Source organism: Stomoxys calcitrans, chromosome 5, assembly GCF_963082655.1.
Source record: "Stomoxys calcitrans chromosome 5, idStoCalc2.1, whole genome shotgun sequence".
Lineage (NCBI taxonomy): Eukaryota > Metazoa > Arthropoda > Insecta > Diptera > Muscidae > Stomoxys > Stomoxys calcitrans.
Genome location: NC_081556.1, coordinates 51,420,317 through 51,436,847, shown reverse-complemented (window position 1 = coordinate 51,436,847; position 16,531 = coordinate 51,420,317). Strand labels below are relative to the sequence as shown.

Here is a 16,531-nt window from a genome sequence, read left to right as displayed (position 1 = left end):
CGATTTAAACCATACTTGGCACAGTTGTTGGGTTTCATAACAAAACACGTCGTGCGAAATTCCATTCTATTCGGATAAGAATTGCGCCTTCTAGAGGCTCAAGAAGTCAAGACCCAAGATCGGTTTATATGGCAGCTATATCAGGTTATGGACCGATTTCAACCATATTGGCACAGTTGTTGGATATCATAACAGAACACGTCGTGCAAAATTTCATTCTGATCGGATAAGAATTGCGCACGCTAGAGGCTCAAGAAGTCAAGAGCCAAGATCGGTTTATAGGGCAGCTATATCAGGTTATGAACCGATTTGAACCACACTTGGCACAGTTGTTGGATATAATAACAAAACACGTCGTGCAAAATTTCATTCTGATCGGATAAGAATTGCGCACGCTAGAGGCTCAAGAAGTCAAGACCCAAGATCGGTTTATATGGCAGCTATATCAGGTTATGGACCGATTTGAACTATACTTGGCGCAGTTGTTGGATATCATGACGAAATACTTCGTGCAAAAACTCATTCAAATCGGATAAGAATTGTGCCCTCTAGAGGCTCAAGAAGTCAAGACCCAAGATCGGTTTATATGGCAGCTATATCAAAACATGGACCGATATGGCCCATTTACAATACCAACCGACCTACACTAATAAGAAGTATTTGTGCATAATTTCAAGCGGCTAGCTTTACTCCTTCGGAAGTTAGCGTGCTTTCGACAGACAGACGGACGGACATGGCTAGATCGACATAAAATGTCACGACGATCAAGAATATATATACTTTATGGGGTCTCAGACGAATATTTCGAGTAGTTACAAACAGAATGACCAAATTAGTATACCCCCCATCTTATGGTGGAGGGTATAAAAATATGCCATGTGAGAACAGGAAGAGCTATCTCTTAGAGCTGAGATCGTGTGCTAGATCGTGTGCAAAATAACAAGGCCGTAGGTTGGCAGACCAAAAGTTGGTCACCTCTTTATTTCGAAAATTTGTTGGGGCTGCCAAATCTTCGATTGACGTCAGATTTCCATTTTTTTTTTTTTTTTTTTGCTGGATAGCACTCAAATATCCCTACAAAAAAGTCTGCTTGAGTCTACAATATATTGCATTGTTTTTACGAAAGCAAAATTAAAATCGCTTGTCTTTGGGCTAAAAAAATGATATATGCAAATTTTCCTGATGATTGGATAACAAATGACATCTCCACCTTAGTCAAAATAAACCAACAGACGGACTATATCAGCACAGAAAGTACAGACGGACTATCAGCACAGAAAGTACAGACGGTCTATCAACACAGAAAGTACAGACGAACATGGCTAAGCCGAATCAGATAAATGTCTGAATCAAACTACACATTTTATCACAGCCACAGTAGTTGTGGAGGGTACAGTATGTGGTTTTGTAAGAAATTCCATACAAATGTATACTTAGTTTACCAATTTCATGCTAGGACCTAAAATACTCAACTAAATTCCATACAAAGCACTACCTCCAACTACTTTCTGAATTTCAGTTACCCGAAATAACTGCTAAGAGTTTCCAGATCAAATCAATTATGGAAAGATCTCCCTATTGCAACAGTTAGGTCTACAAGAAAATTTATTGTAGCAATATGGCAACTTTACTGAAGACTTCCCTGAGTACAATTTTGCAATGAGTGTTGGGTAAATAAGCTACCAACAAATTCTCATGCAAACAAGTATTAACTCTTATCTCCTGCCCCACATATTGGAGAGCAACTACTGAATAACACTCAGTCTCCCGTCGATTGAAATTTTCCGCAACCACAACTGCTTGCAGGTCTAGCAATCAAGTTCTGACTATTGAACTACTCTTTCGAACGTTGAGTCTAAATGTTCTAACCAATGCAGACGATTTCAAACATTTATCGGCAGTAGCGACAGTCGTTGGTCACCCACAAAACAAACACAAGTCAGTAAGTGCGAGAGAGTCGTTGTGAACGGCTGTGAGCTGTTCCTCTAAATATTCGATGTGCGAATTGAATGTAAACGCGAATAATACAAAATTGCACGACGGAAATAATCAAATCATATATATAACAAATAAAATAATAACAAAGAATATTGCCTTTGTAAACGAAATACGAGCACAATAAATTGTCAATTAGAATATAAAGAAAAGGTATTGTTTGCTTCTCGCAAAAAATTAATAATAAAAAAAAAGTAACTATGAAGAAAGAAACCGAAATTGTTTGAAATTAAAACGAAAAAAAAATAATAACAATGATTCAAGTGAAAAGTGCAACAATTGATTGATTACCACGAGGGGAGGTAGAGAGCGCCACAGAGGTGGTGATGAGTTTTATCTGTGTGTTATCATATGTAGTAGGTGTGCGAGTGTTTGTTAGTGTGCCCGCCTGTTTAACAATGAATTATGCTGAGAGTGACTAGCCTAAGACAATTGGCACAGGGGGGGAGGAGGCAAATAATTGTTGTTATCTTGTCTGCTGTGGCCAGTGTAGCCGTTATGGCATTTTTCTACCAAATTTGGTTGGATGCATTAATATATTTTTGTATTTGGTCGGATGGACGGCCCAGATCGATTTTGGTACTTTTTCAATGTGATAGTCAATTTGTCCCTATTAGTAGCATATTTGAATACATTGTTTAAGATTCCTAAAACAAATAACGATTCTTCTTTCAATAAATCAACTGTCAGTAAAATTTCCGTGCATGATTTAGAATTAATTAGAAGAAGAATTACCGTTTTACCCAACTGGCCAAACCGGGCCATCTCCGTTGCGCCTTCTTTTACTCTCTAATATCTTTTTAGGGTGGGAACACTTCGCCCTGAATGTGGATATCGAATTCCTATCACTATAGGTTATGCCCACCTATGTAGCTGAATGCCTGCGTTCGAATCCTGGCGAGAACATCAGACAAAATTTAATCCCCTCTGAGAGAGTGCAAAAAAATATCGAGCGAATCACATTACCAATCTCCGAGACCTGATATTTTTGGAAGTTAGGGTAACGAGAATTGCTTTTTAGAAGAGACATTTCGACTCAAATATGGATATCAAATTCTTGCTCCACTCCCAAATCCCTTTAATTTGACTCCCATATTGCCATGGTCGGTCACCGTAGCGCAGAGCATGTCCGCCTATGATGCTGAACCTGGGTTTGAATCCTGGCGAGACCATCAGAAAAAAAATTCCACAGTGGTTTTCCCCTCCTAATGCTGGCAACATTTGTGAGGTACTATGCCATGTAAAGCTTCTCTCCAAAGAGGTGTCGCACTGCTGCACGCCGTTCGGACTCGGCTATAAAAAGGAGGCCCCTTATCATTGAGCTTAAAACTGTTCCTTAGCGGAATGTTCTTGGGTAAGTATGAACCGTTTGGAGGGTGTTTTGGTGCTGGGCGACCACCGGCGATTTTTTCCTGAAAATGGATATTTAATTCGTTCTTTACCCCCAAATACCGTTGATTTGAGCCATATTGCTATAGTTGGAAATAAAGTTCAGTTTAGGGGGTGATTTAGGGTGTACCCCACTAACACTTGGCTCCAAAATTGGATATCAAATTCTTTTTCTACTCTCAAAAACCTTTCAATTGAGTCCCATATTGCCATAATGGGTCAATTAGCCTATTCGACGTATTTTTAGGAGGAAACGCGCCACCTAGAATGAAAAGCAAATGTTATTGTCATATTCGTAATCTACTCCCAAATATCTTTCATTTGAATACCATATAGCCATGGTCAACACCTCCCTTTACTTGGACCTAATTTGTTATGCCATATTTGTAATCTACTGCCGAATACTTTTCATTTGATATGCATATTGTGCCTATCAGTCCACTTTTGGTTTCGGGTGGTGTTTTTGGGGTAAGGGTGGGGGTCCACCACCATCCACTATCTAAAAATTATAAAACCTATGTTTCCTTCCACAAAAAACTACACAATCTGTTTTGGATTCTACGGAACAAACAAACAAACCGAGTCCCATACAGTCATGATGGGTCATATGCCCAATTGGAGCATTTTTGGTGTGTGGGGTGCCCCCATCACTTCGATCTAATTTTGTATGGCAGTTTCGTAATCTATTCTCGAAAACCTTTCATTTGAGCCCCACATTGATATGGACGTTCAATTTATATGCTTTTAAAAGTTTTGGGATTAGGGCGACTTCCTGGGTACTTGGACCCAATTCTTAATTTGATTTTGGATGGTGTTTTTGGAGTAACGGAGAAGGGTCCGCCCCTTTCCGATATTAACAAATTAGAAAGCCTATTCCTTCTTCCTGACTATAGTCGAAATCTACTCCCGAATACCTTTCATTTGTGTTCCATATTGTCAGGCTCGTCCAATAAACCTATTTTAGGGTGGCCCCCAGTTACTTGGACACAATTTTTAAAATGAAATTCGTACTCTACTCCTAAATACCTTCATTAGAGTTCCATATTGTCCTAATTGGTAAACTTTTATTTTTGGGTAGTACTTTTGGAGTAAGGGGGAGGGTCCACCCCCTTTCCGATATCAAAAAGTTATATAGACTATGTTTCCTTCCAGACCAACCTACACAATTTTTGAAATTTTCAATTTGGATTGAATATCCTTTTTTTGAAGTATTGTCTTTAGGGAAAATGTTATCAAAATTTTGTTTTTATAGAAAAAATTGTCTTAGAGATACCTTTTTTCACATTTTCTCTTTAGGGAATCTTATACTAAAACTTTGTCTTTAAGGCAGGTTTCACAAAATTATGCCTTCAGGTTTTTTCAACTTTTTTATATCCTCCACCATAGGATGGGGGTATACTAATTTCGTCATTCTGTTTGCAGCACCTCAAAATATGCGTCTGAGACCCCATATATATTCTTGATCGTCATGTCATTCGATCTAGCCATGTCCGTCCGTCTGTCCGCCCTTCCGTCTGTCTGTCAAAAGCACGCTAACTTTTGAAGAAGTTAAGCTAGCCGCTTGAAATTTTCCACAAATACTTTTTATTAGTGTAGGTCAGTTGGGATTGTTAATGGGCCAAATTCGTCCATGTTTTGATATAGCTGCCATATAAACCGATCTTGGGTCTTGACTTCTTGAGCCTCTAAAGGCGATTTGACTGAAATTGTGCTCGTGGTGTTTTGCGCAACTGCGCAAAGTATGGTTCAAATTGGTCCATGTTTTGATATAGCTGCCATATAAACCGATCTTGGGTCATGACTTCGCGTCCGATTTGACTGAAATTTTGCAGGTAGTGTTTTGTTATGACTTCCAATAATTGTGGTAAGTCTGGCGCAAATCGGTACATAACCTGATATAGCTGCCATATAAACCTGAGATCTTAACTTCTTGAGCCTCTAGAGGACGCAATTCTCAACCGATTTGGCAAAAATTTTGTACAACGGCTTCTCTCATGACCTTCAACATACGCTTCTAATATGGTCTAAATCGATCAATAGCTGTATCCAGCTTCCATTTAACCGAACTTCCGATTTTGCTTCTTAAGCCCCTAGAAGGCGCAATTCTTATCCTAATGAACTGAAATATTACACAATAGCATATTCGTATTTAATATTCTTTGTTGCCTAAAAAGAGATACTGCGCATAGAACTCGACAAATTCGATCCATGGTGGAGGGTATATAAGACTCGGCCCGGCTGAACTTAACACGCTCTTACTTGTTTCTGTATTATTTTTACGTTAATCGAGCTTAAATGACTACGAGAATGTGTGTTAGGAAGGAGAGACTGTTTTTGTAAATTGAAGAAAAGAAATTGCCAGCTATCAAACAAGTGGTCATTGATTTCACACCATTAGCACACGCGTTTAGGCTGGTAAGAACCTCGTCAGTGCCTAGTGTATCATATCCGTCCGTCTGACCGGCTCACAGTTTGATGGAATGCTAATTGTCCTATTTACGCTTAGATTTTTAGCATTAATGCTTATATGAATTCTACGCACACGGACAAATTAACCACCAATCACATGTGAGCCAGTTTTCTCAGCAACATCTTCTCAAACAATTCCAATTCTCATCTTAACACCTACCTTATGCAAGCTTTTGCATCCTCTACTGTTTTTAACGTCATCGTGACTAGCATCACCAGCCAGGGAAAACAACAATCAACCCACGACAAATTTCTTTAGAGAATATTTTATCAAATTTTTATATTTTGGGAAAATCTTCATCTATCATCTATCAAATCAAATCTATCAAAAGTTTGTTATTTGAGAAAATTTCATTAAATACATTTAAAATGTGGGTCGGCTAATTGGAGATTATTTGGTTTTTTGAAAATTTTTGGCTGAACATTTTTTTCTGGTGTGGCAACACTGGCTGTTGCATTGAATAATATTCATGCTCAATTGATAAAATTGTAGCTGAGAATAACTTGAGTGCGTGTGTGTCATACCAGCTGGCAACCAAGCCTAACGCCTGGTCGTTTGCCCCACAGGCTTACATCAGCTGAGGTGCCGGTCTATCCCAACTCTTAACCCTCATTTTCATTTTTCAACCAAAGTCGTTTGTTTACATTGAAATGCAATAGAAAAGTGGACTTGTTAGACAACAAGTGTTTGACGATTTTTGCAGTGTTGCCACTGGCGTCTTATTATAGCTCTTTAATTGGTTGTGGCATGCAAGCAAGACATTGCATTTTGATCCAAAATGGGCACATAAAAACACTTTATTTATGGAAAATTTTCCTTTTTCTGATAAATAAAAAATCAAAGGTCGCGCAAACACTGATGGGCAACAGCAATCCTTAAGAGCTTACTTATGAGCAATGACATTAAAAATGATAAAGTTAAACGAAATATGGTACACTCAACAAAATTTGTTGTTCAAAATAAAATTCAAATTTGCTTAAGCAACAGTTTTTGTTTGCTGAAAATGAGAAAGCAGGGCAAACTACATGTTTTAGCTACAAAATCTTGTAAATATTGAACACATATTACTGCTGAATTGACAAACAATAGTTGCAACGAAAGCAAACAATTCTTCTTCTGCAATGAGAGCATACATTGTTTGTTAAACAAAACAAACGGTTCTTTTAAGTTTAAGCCGTTCTTATGTTGTAGGTGTCCCCACCTAAGTGCCGGAATCTGTTAGCCGCGAAAGCCGGGCAATAACATAGTAAATGCTCCAACGTCTTATCATCTTCCCCGCATGCCCTATACATAGTATCACCAGCAAAATCGGTGCCGCAAATGATAGCGTGTGTAGGGCATGCGGGGAAGATGGTGAGATGTTGGAGCATTTGCTATGTCATTGCCCAGCTTTCGCAGCTAACAAATACCGGCACTTAAATGGGGATAAAATACCAGACATGAGTCAATTTAGGGGCATGGCATGGAAAACAATTAAGTAGTTTGTAAGTAGCACGGAATTCTTAATCCAGATTTTCTTTTTCGACGTTACTTTTTTATACCCTCCACCATAGGATGGGGGTATACTAATTTCATCATTCTGTTTTTATACCCTCCACCATAGGATGGGGGTATACTAATTTCGTCATTCTGTTTGTAACACCTCGAAATATGCGTCTGAGATCTCATAAAGTATATATATTCTTGATCGTCATGTCGATAAATTTCAAGTCTATATTGCCATGTCCGTCCGTCTGCCTGTCGAAAGCACGCTAACATTCGAAGGAGTAAAGCTAGCCCCTTGAAATTTTGCACAAATACTTTTTATTAGTGTAGGTTGCTTGATATTGTAAATGGGCCAAATCGGTTCATGTTTGGATATAGCTGCCATATAAACCGATCTTGAGTCTTGACCTCTTCAGCCTCTAGAGGGCGCAATAATAGTCCGATTTGAATGCAATTTTGAACGTGGTGTTTTGGTATCACTTTCAACAAGTGCGCTAAGTATGGTTCAAATCGGTTCATAATCTGGTATAGCTGTCATATAAACCGATCTTGGATCTTGACTTCTTGAGCCAATAGAGCGGGCAATTCTCATCCGATTTGACTGGAATTTTTACTTCTTGAGCTTCTAGAGGGCGCACTTCTCATCCGATTTGGCTGTAATATTGAACAACGGCTTCTCTCATGAGTCAAGGCCTTCAACATACGTGTCTAATATGGTCTGAATCGATCAATAGCTTGATATAGGTCCCATATAAACTTATCTCCCGATTTTGCTTCTTGAGCCCCTACAATGCGCAATTCTTATCCGAATGAACTGAAATATTACGCAATGACTTCTACAATGTTCAGCATTCATTTAACTTGATATAGCTCCAATAATATAACAGTTCTTATTCAATATTCTTGTTTGCCTAAAAAGATATACAGCGCATAGAACTCGACAAATGCGATCCATGGTGGAGGGTTTATAAGATTCGGCCCGGCCGAACTTAGCACGCTCTTACTTGTCAGTATTGGAGCGCATTACAAGCCGATAACTGGTTTAGGTGTATGCCCATAATGGCTTATTAGTGCAAAATTTTAAGCGGCTAGCTTTACTCCTTCGAAAGATAGTGTGCTTTCGATAGACGGAAGGACGCACATGGCTAGATCGACTTATAATGTCACGACGATCAAGTGTATATAAACTTTATGAGTCTTAGACGCATATTTCGAGGTGTTACAAACGGAATGACGAAATTAGTATACCCCGCATCCTATGGTGGAGGATATAATAACGCCTAATATAGACGAAAATATTCTTTAACACATAGAATCGTTTAGATATAAAAAATTTTGAAAGAGTTTCCTTCATTGGCAAAAAATGTTTAATATAAAATAAACAGTCAATATTTGTGGGTGTAGGAATTTTGTCCTTGTATACATTTGGTCAGATGAAAAATATATATACATTGAGTGAATACATTTCCGGAAAAGCCTTAGCTTAACACCCACGATGTCGTGCCAATATATCCAGTAGTTGGTCACAATGGACATCGTAGTTGCCATCGGGCTTTACTCTTGCAGCAATATATGCAGCAAGAGCTCCCTGGTTAGGTAAGGTTCGAGTAACAGTCTATTTCAATACCCTATACGACCACTGTGGTACAGGGTTTTATGTCTTAGTGCATTTGTTTATAACACCCAGAAGGAAGAGGGATAGTCCCATTGAAAAGAATTCTGATCGACTCATAATCCTCGATTCGATTTACCTATGCCCATCTGTCTATCCGTCGGTCTGTGTGTCCATATAAATTTGTGTACAAGGTACAAGTCGAAACTTTCATCCGATCGTTTTCAAACTTGGCACAGGCATCATTTTAAGCCTAGAGACGAAGTCAATTAAAATTGGAAAAAATCGGTTCAGATTTGGATATGTATTGGAGTTACATATGTTCGCCCATTTGGACTAATATTGCCATAATGTGACCATTTGTAAATCAATTCTCTCGATATGTAATACGAAGGATTCTCTAGTGATTCTTGTTATAACTGGGGTGGTTCATAATATAATATTTTCCTATATTTTCTTATCACAACATATTGAATTAGTAATAAAAACAAGTAAAAGCGTGCTAAGTTCGGCCGGGCCGAATCTTATATACCCTCCACCATGGATCGCATTTGTCGAGTTCTTTTCCCGGCATCTCTTCTTAGGCAAATAAGGATATAATAAAAGAGTTGCTCTGCTATTAAAACGATATCAAGATATGGTCCGGTTCGGACCACAATTAATTATATGTTGGAGACCTGTGTAAAATTTCAGCCAATTCGTATAAGAATTGGGCCCATTGGGGATCTGTATCGGGCTATAGACCGATTCAGACCATAATAAACACGTTTGTTGATGGTCATGAGATGATCCGTCGTACAAAATTTCAGGCATATCGGATAATAATTGCGACCTCTAGGGGTCAAGAAGTCAAGATCCCAGATCGGTTTATATGGCAGCTATATCAGGTTATGAACCGATTTGAACCTTATTTGACACAGTTGTTGAAAGTAAAAATAAAATACGTCATGCAAAATTTCAGCCAAATCGGATAGGAATTGCGCCCTCTAAAAGCTCAAGAAGTCAAATCCCCAGATCTGTTTATATGACAGCTATATCAGGTTATGGACCGATTTCAACCATACTTAGCACAGTTATTGCATATCATAACGAAATACTTCGTGCAAAAATTCATTCAAATCGGATAAGAATTGTGCCCTCTAGAGGCTCAAGAAGTCAAGACCCAAGATCGGTTTATATGGCAGCTATATCAGGTTATGGACCGATTTAAACCATACTTGGCACAGTTGTTGGATATCATAACAAAACACGTCGTGCGAAATTCCATTCCATTCGGATAAGAATTGCGCCCTCTAGAGGCTCAAGAAGTCAAGACCCAAGATCGGTTTATATGGCAGCTATTTCCGGTTATGAACCGATTTGAACCATACTTGGCACAGTTGTTGGATATAATAACAAAACACGTCGTGCAAAATTTCATTTCAATCAGATAAGAATTGCGTACTCTAGAGGCTCAAGAAGTCAAGACCCAAGATCGGTTTACATGGCAGCTATATCAGGTTATGAACCGATTTGAACCATACTTGGCACAGTTGTTGGATATAATAACAAAACGCGTCGTGCAAAATTTCAATCCAATCGGATAAGAATTGCGCACGCTAGAGGCTCAAGAATTCAAGACCCAAGATCGGTTTATATGGCAGCTATATCAGGTTATAGACCGATTTGAACTATACTTGGCGCAGTTGTTGGATATCATAACAAAATACGTCGTGCAAAATTTCATTCCAATCGGATAAGAATTGCGCACTCTAGAGGCTCAAGAAGTCAAGACCCAAGATCGGTTTATATGGCAGCTATATCAAAACATGGACCGATATGGCCCATTTACAATACCAACCGACCTACACTAATAAGAAGTATTTGTGCAAAATTTCAAGCGGCTAGCTTTACTCCTTCGGAAGTTAGCGTGCTTTCGACAGACAGACGGACGGACGGACGGACGGACAGACGGACGGACATGGCTAGATCGACATAAAATGTCACGACGATCAAGAATATATATACTTTATGGGGTCTTAGATGAATATTTCGAGTAGTTACAAACAGAATGACGAAATTAGTATACCCCCCATCTTATGGTGGAGGGTATAAAAATAGTTTTATCATTTAATTTCAACAAAAAGTAGATCTTTCAAAATTAAACACTTTGTGCCTAACTATATGTCCACCACTGTATATGTATCTCCCTATTTTCATTTCGAGAGCAATAGCATGCACATTAATTGAACAATCTTCTCAAAGCTTGGTCGAATTTAGATACAGCTCCCATATACATATATTCGTTTGATTTTGAGTATTTTTACAATAATGTAGTCATTTGTCAACCGATCCTCACGAAATTTGTCACAAAAGATTGTTTTATGACTTTTCAGATTATCGATGGATTTCATAGAAATCGGTTCAGATTTAGATATATAACTCCCATATATATGTTAAACCCTTTTTACATTTTAGAGCCTTTGTCAGAGCATTTATCCACCGATATTCTCAAAATTTTTTCACAATTTCTTCTTCTATGACTTTTATTATACGTACAGAATTCGGTTCAGATTTATATATAGTTCCCATATATATGTTCGTCTGATTTTGAATAATTTGCAATAAATTTAGTTTTTCAGTCTATTTCCATGAAAATTAGAACATATCATTGTAAAATTACCATTGTCATTTGAAGGACAATGCATATAAATATAAGGGTGTCATATCTTAATCTGAACCGATAATCAGTTCAGAGCAAGATATGACACCCTTATATCAATATGCCTTGTCCGATTTACATTTATAGACCCGTAGTTATGCAATTGTGCACAGATTTGCCAGAAATTTGGTATGGAATGTTTTAATATTTAACTGAACTCTTTTGTCGAAGTTTTACCAAAGCGTTTGGGAATTAGATATTAGATTAGATTAGATTAGCCCAAACACCAATTTTAGGTAAGGTCTATGACACCCTATAGAGCCGGACAGCACAATTTTTGCCCTAGTTTATTTCTTTTTATACTCACCACCATAGGATGAGAAGTATTCTTATCTATCTATTTCCTTTGTAACACCCCGAAATATTGACATTAGACTCTATCATGTATATATATTATTGATCAGCTTGACATTCTGAGTCGAACCATGTCCTGGCGTCTATGAAAATCACTATAGCGTTCGAACTAATAAAGATATATACTTGCAATTTTGCACAGATACTGGGTCATTGGGGATTGCAAATGGGCCATATCGGTTCAGATTAGGATATATCCCCCATATAAACGATCGCCAGTTTTGACTTCTTGACCCTCTAGAGACGTCAATTTTGGCACAAGGACATCCGTTCTGACTTCCAACATCAGTGCAGAGTATGATCCGAATCGGTCTATGAACTGATAAATCCGCCATACTAACCGATCCACCGATTTGACTTCTTTAGCGCATAGAAGCCTCAGTTCACCTGATTTGGTTGAAATTTGGCACAAGAACATCCGTTCAGACTTTCAACAACCTTGCCGAGTATTTTCCGAATCGGTCTATAAACGGACATACCCCCACACAAACCGATCCCCAGATTTGGCTTCTTGAGCCCCAAATTTTCAGCGCAACCCATAGAAGTGGGTTCCCAAGATTCGGCCCGGCCGAACTTTGCATTTTTTTTTAACAAACCCACTTAGACACGACCCCTGCACTGGTAATCCGAGCACACTACCAACTCGACTACCGGTGCGACTCGACTATCGTGGCGAACGTAACCCTTAAAAATTGCAGCGCCTAATGTCTTACTGTATGAGTTAGAAAAATATAATAGTAGCTGCGATCCATGATTTAATACTGATCAACACATGCAGAGTCTACAGTTGAAACTTTTACAACGGCCAGGCCTTCTTCTCCGATGCATTTGCAAATTGCAAATTTTCACCATGAACATTCCACTAAGGAACAGGGGCAAATTTCTCACATATCAATGAGTGCAATCCGATTCAAGTTTAATTCAAGGGGCCTCCTTTTTATAGCCGACTCCGAACGGCGTACCAAAGTGAAGTTTTACATGGCATAGTACCTCACAAATGTTGCCAGCATTAGGAGGGGAAAACTATCGCTGAAAAATTTTTTTTTATGGTCTCACCAGGATTCGAACCCTGTCGTTTAGCGTCATAGGCGGACATGCTAACCTCTGTACTACGGTGACACTATGTGCAACAATATCACCTTACTAAATATTGCCGCATCAGTACCGCGTCTTCTGACTTTATGAATCGTAACAAGTAAAAAGACGTTATGTTGGGCCGTGCCAAACTTTGGATACCCACCACCTCGGGTATATATGTAAACCACCTTTCGTCAAAATCCGGTGAAAAATTCATACCTTATGCCCCATAGCAACAATATCGAAATATGTTCCGATTTGGACTAAATACTAATAATGACAAGACATTGTTGAATTGTGTATAACAAAATATTGGTCTTTTTAGTAGCTATATATAAAAATAATCCGATATGAACCATATACGACACGGATGTCGAAAAACCTAACATAAGTCACTGTCGCAAATTTCAGTGAAATCGGATTACAAATTATGGATATCGGTCTATATGTTAGCTATATCCAAATCTGGACCAATTTGGGCCAAGTTGCAGAAAAATGCCGAAGAGCCAAACACCACTCACTGTCCCAAATTTAGGCGACATCGGACAATAAATGCGTCATAAAAAGCGATAAATAAATGGCTCAAAACCTTAAATCGAGAGATCGGTCTATATGGCAGCTATATCCAAATCTAAACCGATCTGAGCCAATTTGAAGAAAGATGTCGAAGGGCCTAACACAACACATTGTCCCAAATGTCAGCAAAATCGGATAATAAAGACCCTAAATCGGCAGCAGTGTCTCGCATTCGTTCTCAAGTCGCGTCTCAGATATCCGAACTTCCAATCCTAGTTTCATACCATGACCTCGGTTACTCCGCGATTATATGATCTGTTCTTATCTAGTATCCACTCTACCATCGCCTTTAGTCTCATAGCCGCAGTGGTTATCTCATACTTAATCTAATCTTAAGAAGAATACAACATATCCAAAATCTAATTTTAAACTTAAACTATGTTTATTCAATTAAACTACGCCGACATCCAATCAACAATATCAATAAGACAAAATTAGCTTTTCTAAATACCTTTTCGCTTAGCATTAAACTTTATTTGGCTAAAAGATATTGAGTTCTGACAATAGTGCATTTTGATTGGGGGTTTGAGAAATGAATTGCTTTGTCATTATTCCAAACGTGTCTTAGAAACCCGTACCCGCAAAAAAAACTTGAGTGAACTAATTCGCATATGAATAAATAATGAAAGTAAACTTGTAGACACACTTCTATGGGCAATTCATATCACATTTTACGTAATTTGTTTAAATAACTGGAAGCATACGTGTTTGCCGCTTAATGACTTCAATATGTGTTCCCATCCACCTGTACAAAGCGTCTGGGTGAACTTAAGCTTCAAGTAAAGTGTGGTCTCCTATAAGGCCGGCAAATGTTTGCATATTTACATCAATGTTTTGCTTACTTTTCGATAACATGATAGAGATAAATAGCTGCCGAAAGCTTTTATTTGGATAATAATAGAACAAAGCTATAATAAGATAATAATTATTCAGTGCTTCGTTGCTCTGAATTACTCTCCATATCGACCAAAAAACAGGTGTCAGTACATACATCAAACATGATTAATTAATAGACCAATATAAACCTGGTGAATTTGTATGAAACATTGAAGAAGGAAAGAAAACAAGTAAGAGCGTGCTAAGTTTGGCCGGGCCGAATCTTATATACCCTCCACCATGGATCGCATTTGTCGAGTTCCTTGGGGATATATCAAGTTATAGTCCCATTCGGATCATAAGTGAGTTGAATTTTGAAGACCATAGTAGAAGTCGTTGTGTAATATTTCAGCCCATTCGGATAATAAATGCGCCTTATAGGGGCTGAAGAAGCAAAATCGGGAGACCAACTAAAAATCGATTTAGACCATATTGGACAGGTATACTGAAGGTCATGGGAGAAGCCGCGGTACGAAATTTTTGCCAAGTAGGATAAAAATTGGTTACTCCAAAGGCCAAGATCCCAGATCGGTTTATATGGAATCTATATAAGGTTATCTACCGATTTGCGCCATATTTAGTACAGTTGTTCGAAGTCATTACAAAGCAACTCGTACAAAATTTCATCCAAATCGGATAATAATTGCGCTCTCTAGTGGCACAAGAAGTCAACATCCAACCTCGGTTTATATGGCAGCTATACCAGGTTGTAGACCGATTTCGACCATACGCACAGTTATTGGAAGTGATACCAAAACACCAGGTGAAAAATTTCAGTCAAATCGGACATGAGTTGTTCCCTCAAAAAGATCAAGAAGTCATGACCCAAGATAGGTTTATATGGCAGCTATATCAGGTTATGAACCGATTTGGCCCATTTACAATCCCAACCGACCTACACTAATAAAAAGTATTTGTGCAAAATTTCAAGCGCCTAGCTTTACTCCTTCAAAAGGTAGCGCACTTTCGATAGACAAACGAACGGACAGACTGACATGGCTATTTCGACTTAAAATGTCATGACGATGAAGAATATATATAATTTATGTGGTCTTAGACGTATATTTCGAGGTGTTACAAACAGAATGACGAAATAAGTATACCCCCATCCTATGGTGGAGGGTATAAAAAGATTGGTTGATGAGTATGCGTATCGAATAAGAATTACTTTCTGGATAGATTTTGTCATGTTTGTTTATAAAAATTTGCATTCAAACTACAGATGGCCATTTTTATCAGGCTCCTTGTGCACAAGTCCCGGTTATGCTTTTGACTCTACTGCATATGAAACTTCACAGCCCATTCGGACGAGGCTTGCATTTTACAGCTGATCAATAGTCAATACAAACAAGTAAAAGCGTGCTAAGTTCGGCCGGGCCGAATCTTATATACCCTCCACCATGGATCGCATTTGTCGAGTTCTTTTCCCGGCATCTCTTCTTAGGCAAAAAAAAGTAAAAGCGTGCTAAGTTTGGCCGGGCCGAATCTTATATACCCTCCACCATGGATCGCATTTGTCGAGTTCTTTTCCCGACATCTCTTCTTAGGCAAAAAAGGATATAAGAAAAGAGTTGCTCTGCTATTAAAACGATATCAAGATATGGTCCGGTTCGGACCACAATTAAATTATATGTTGGAGACCTGTGTAAAATTTCAGCCAATTCGTATAAGAATTGCGCCCATTGGGGCTCACGAAATAAAATAGAGAGAACGATTTATTTGGAATCTGTATCGGGCTATAGACCGATTCAGACCATAATAAACACGTTTATTGATGGTCATGAGAGGATCCGTCGTATAAAATTTCAGGCATATCGGATAATAATTGCGACCTCTAGGGGTCAAGAAGTCAAGATCCCAGATCGGTTTATATGGCAGCTATATCAGGTTATGAACCGATTTGAACCTTATTTGACACAGTTGTTGAAAGTAAAAATAAAATACGTCATGCAAAATTTCAGCCAAATCGGATAGGAATTGCGCCCTCTAGAAGCTC

General features: G+C 38.4%; 1 protein-coding gene across 2 annotated transcripts in view; it reads left to right on the top strand.

Moving 5' to 3' along the window:
- The first annotated feature begins 1,846 nt into the window (after window positions 1-1,846).
- Window positions 1,847-16,531, top strand: part of LOC106095743 (long-chain fatty acid transport protein 4) — a 49,715-nt gene continuing 35,030 nt past the window's right edge. Inside the window, exon 1 of one of the 2 annotated variants that reach the window (XM_059370559.1) lies at window positions 1,847-1,942. The gene's annotated coding sequence lies outside the window, so the exon portion shown is untranslated. The other variant, XM_013263072.2, reaches the window with a different exon arrangement.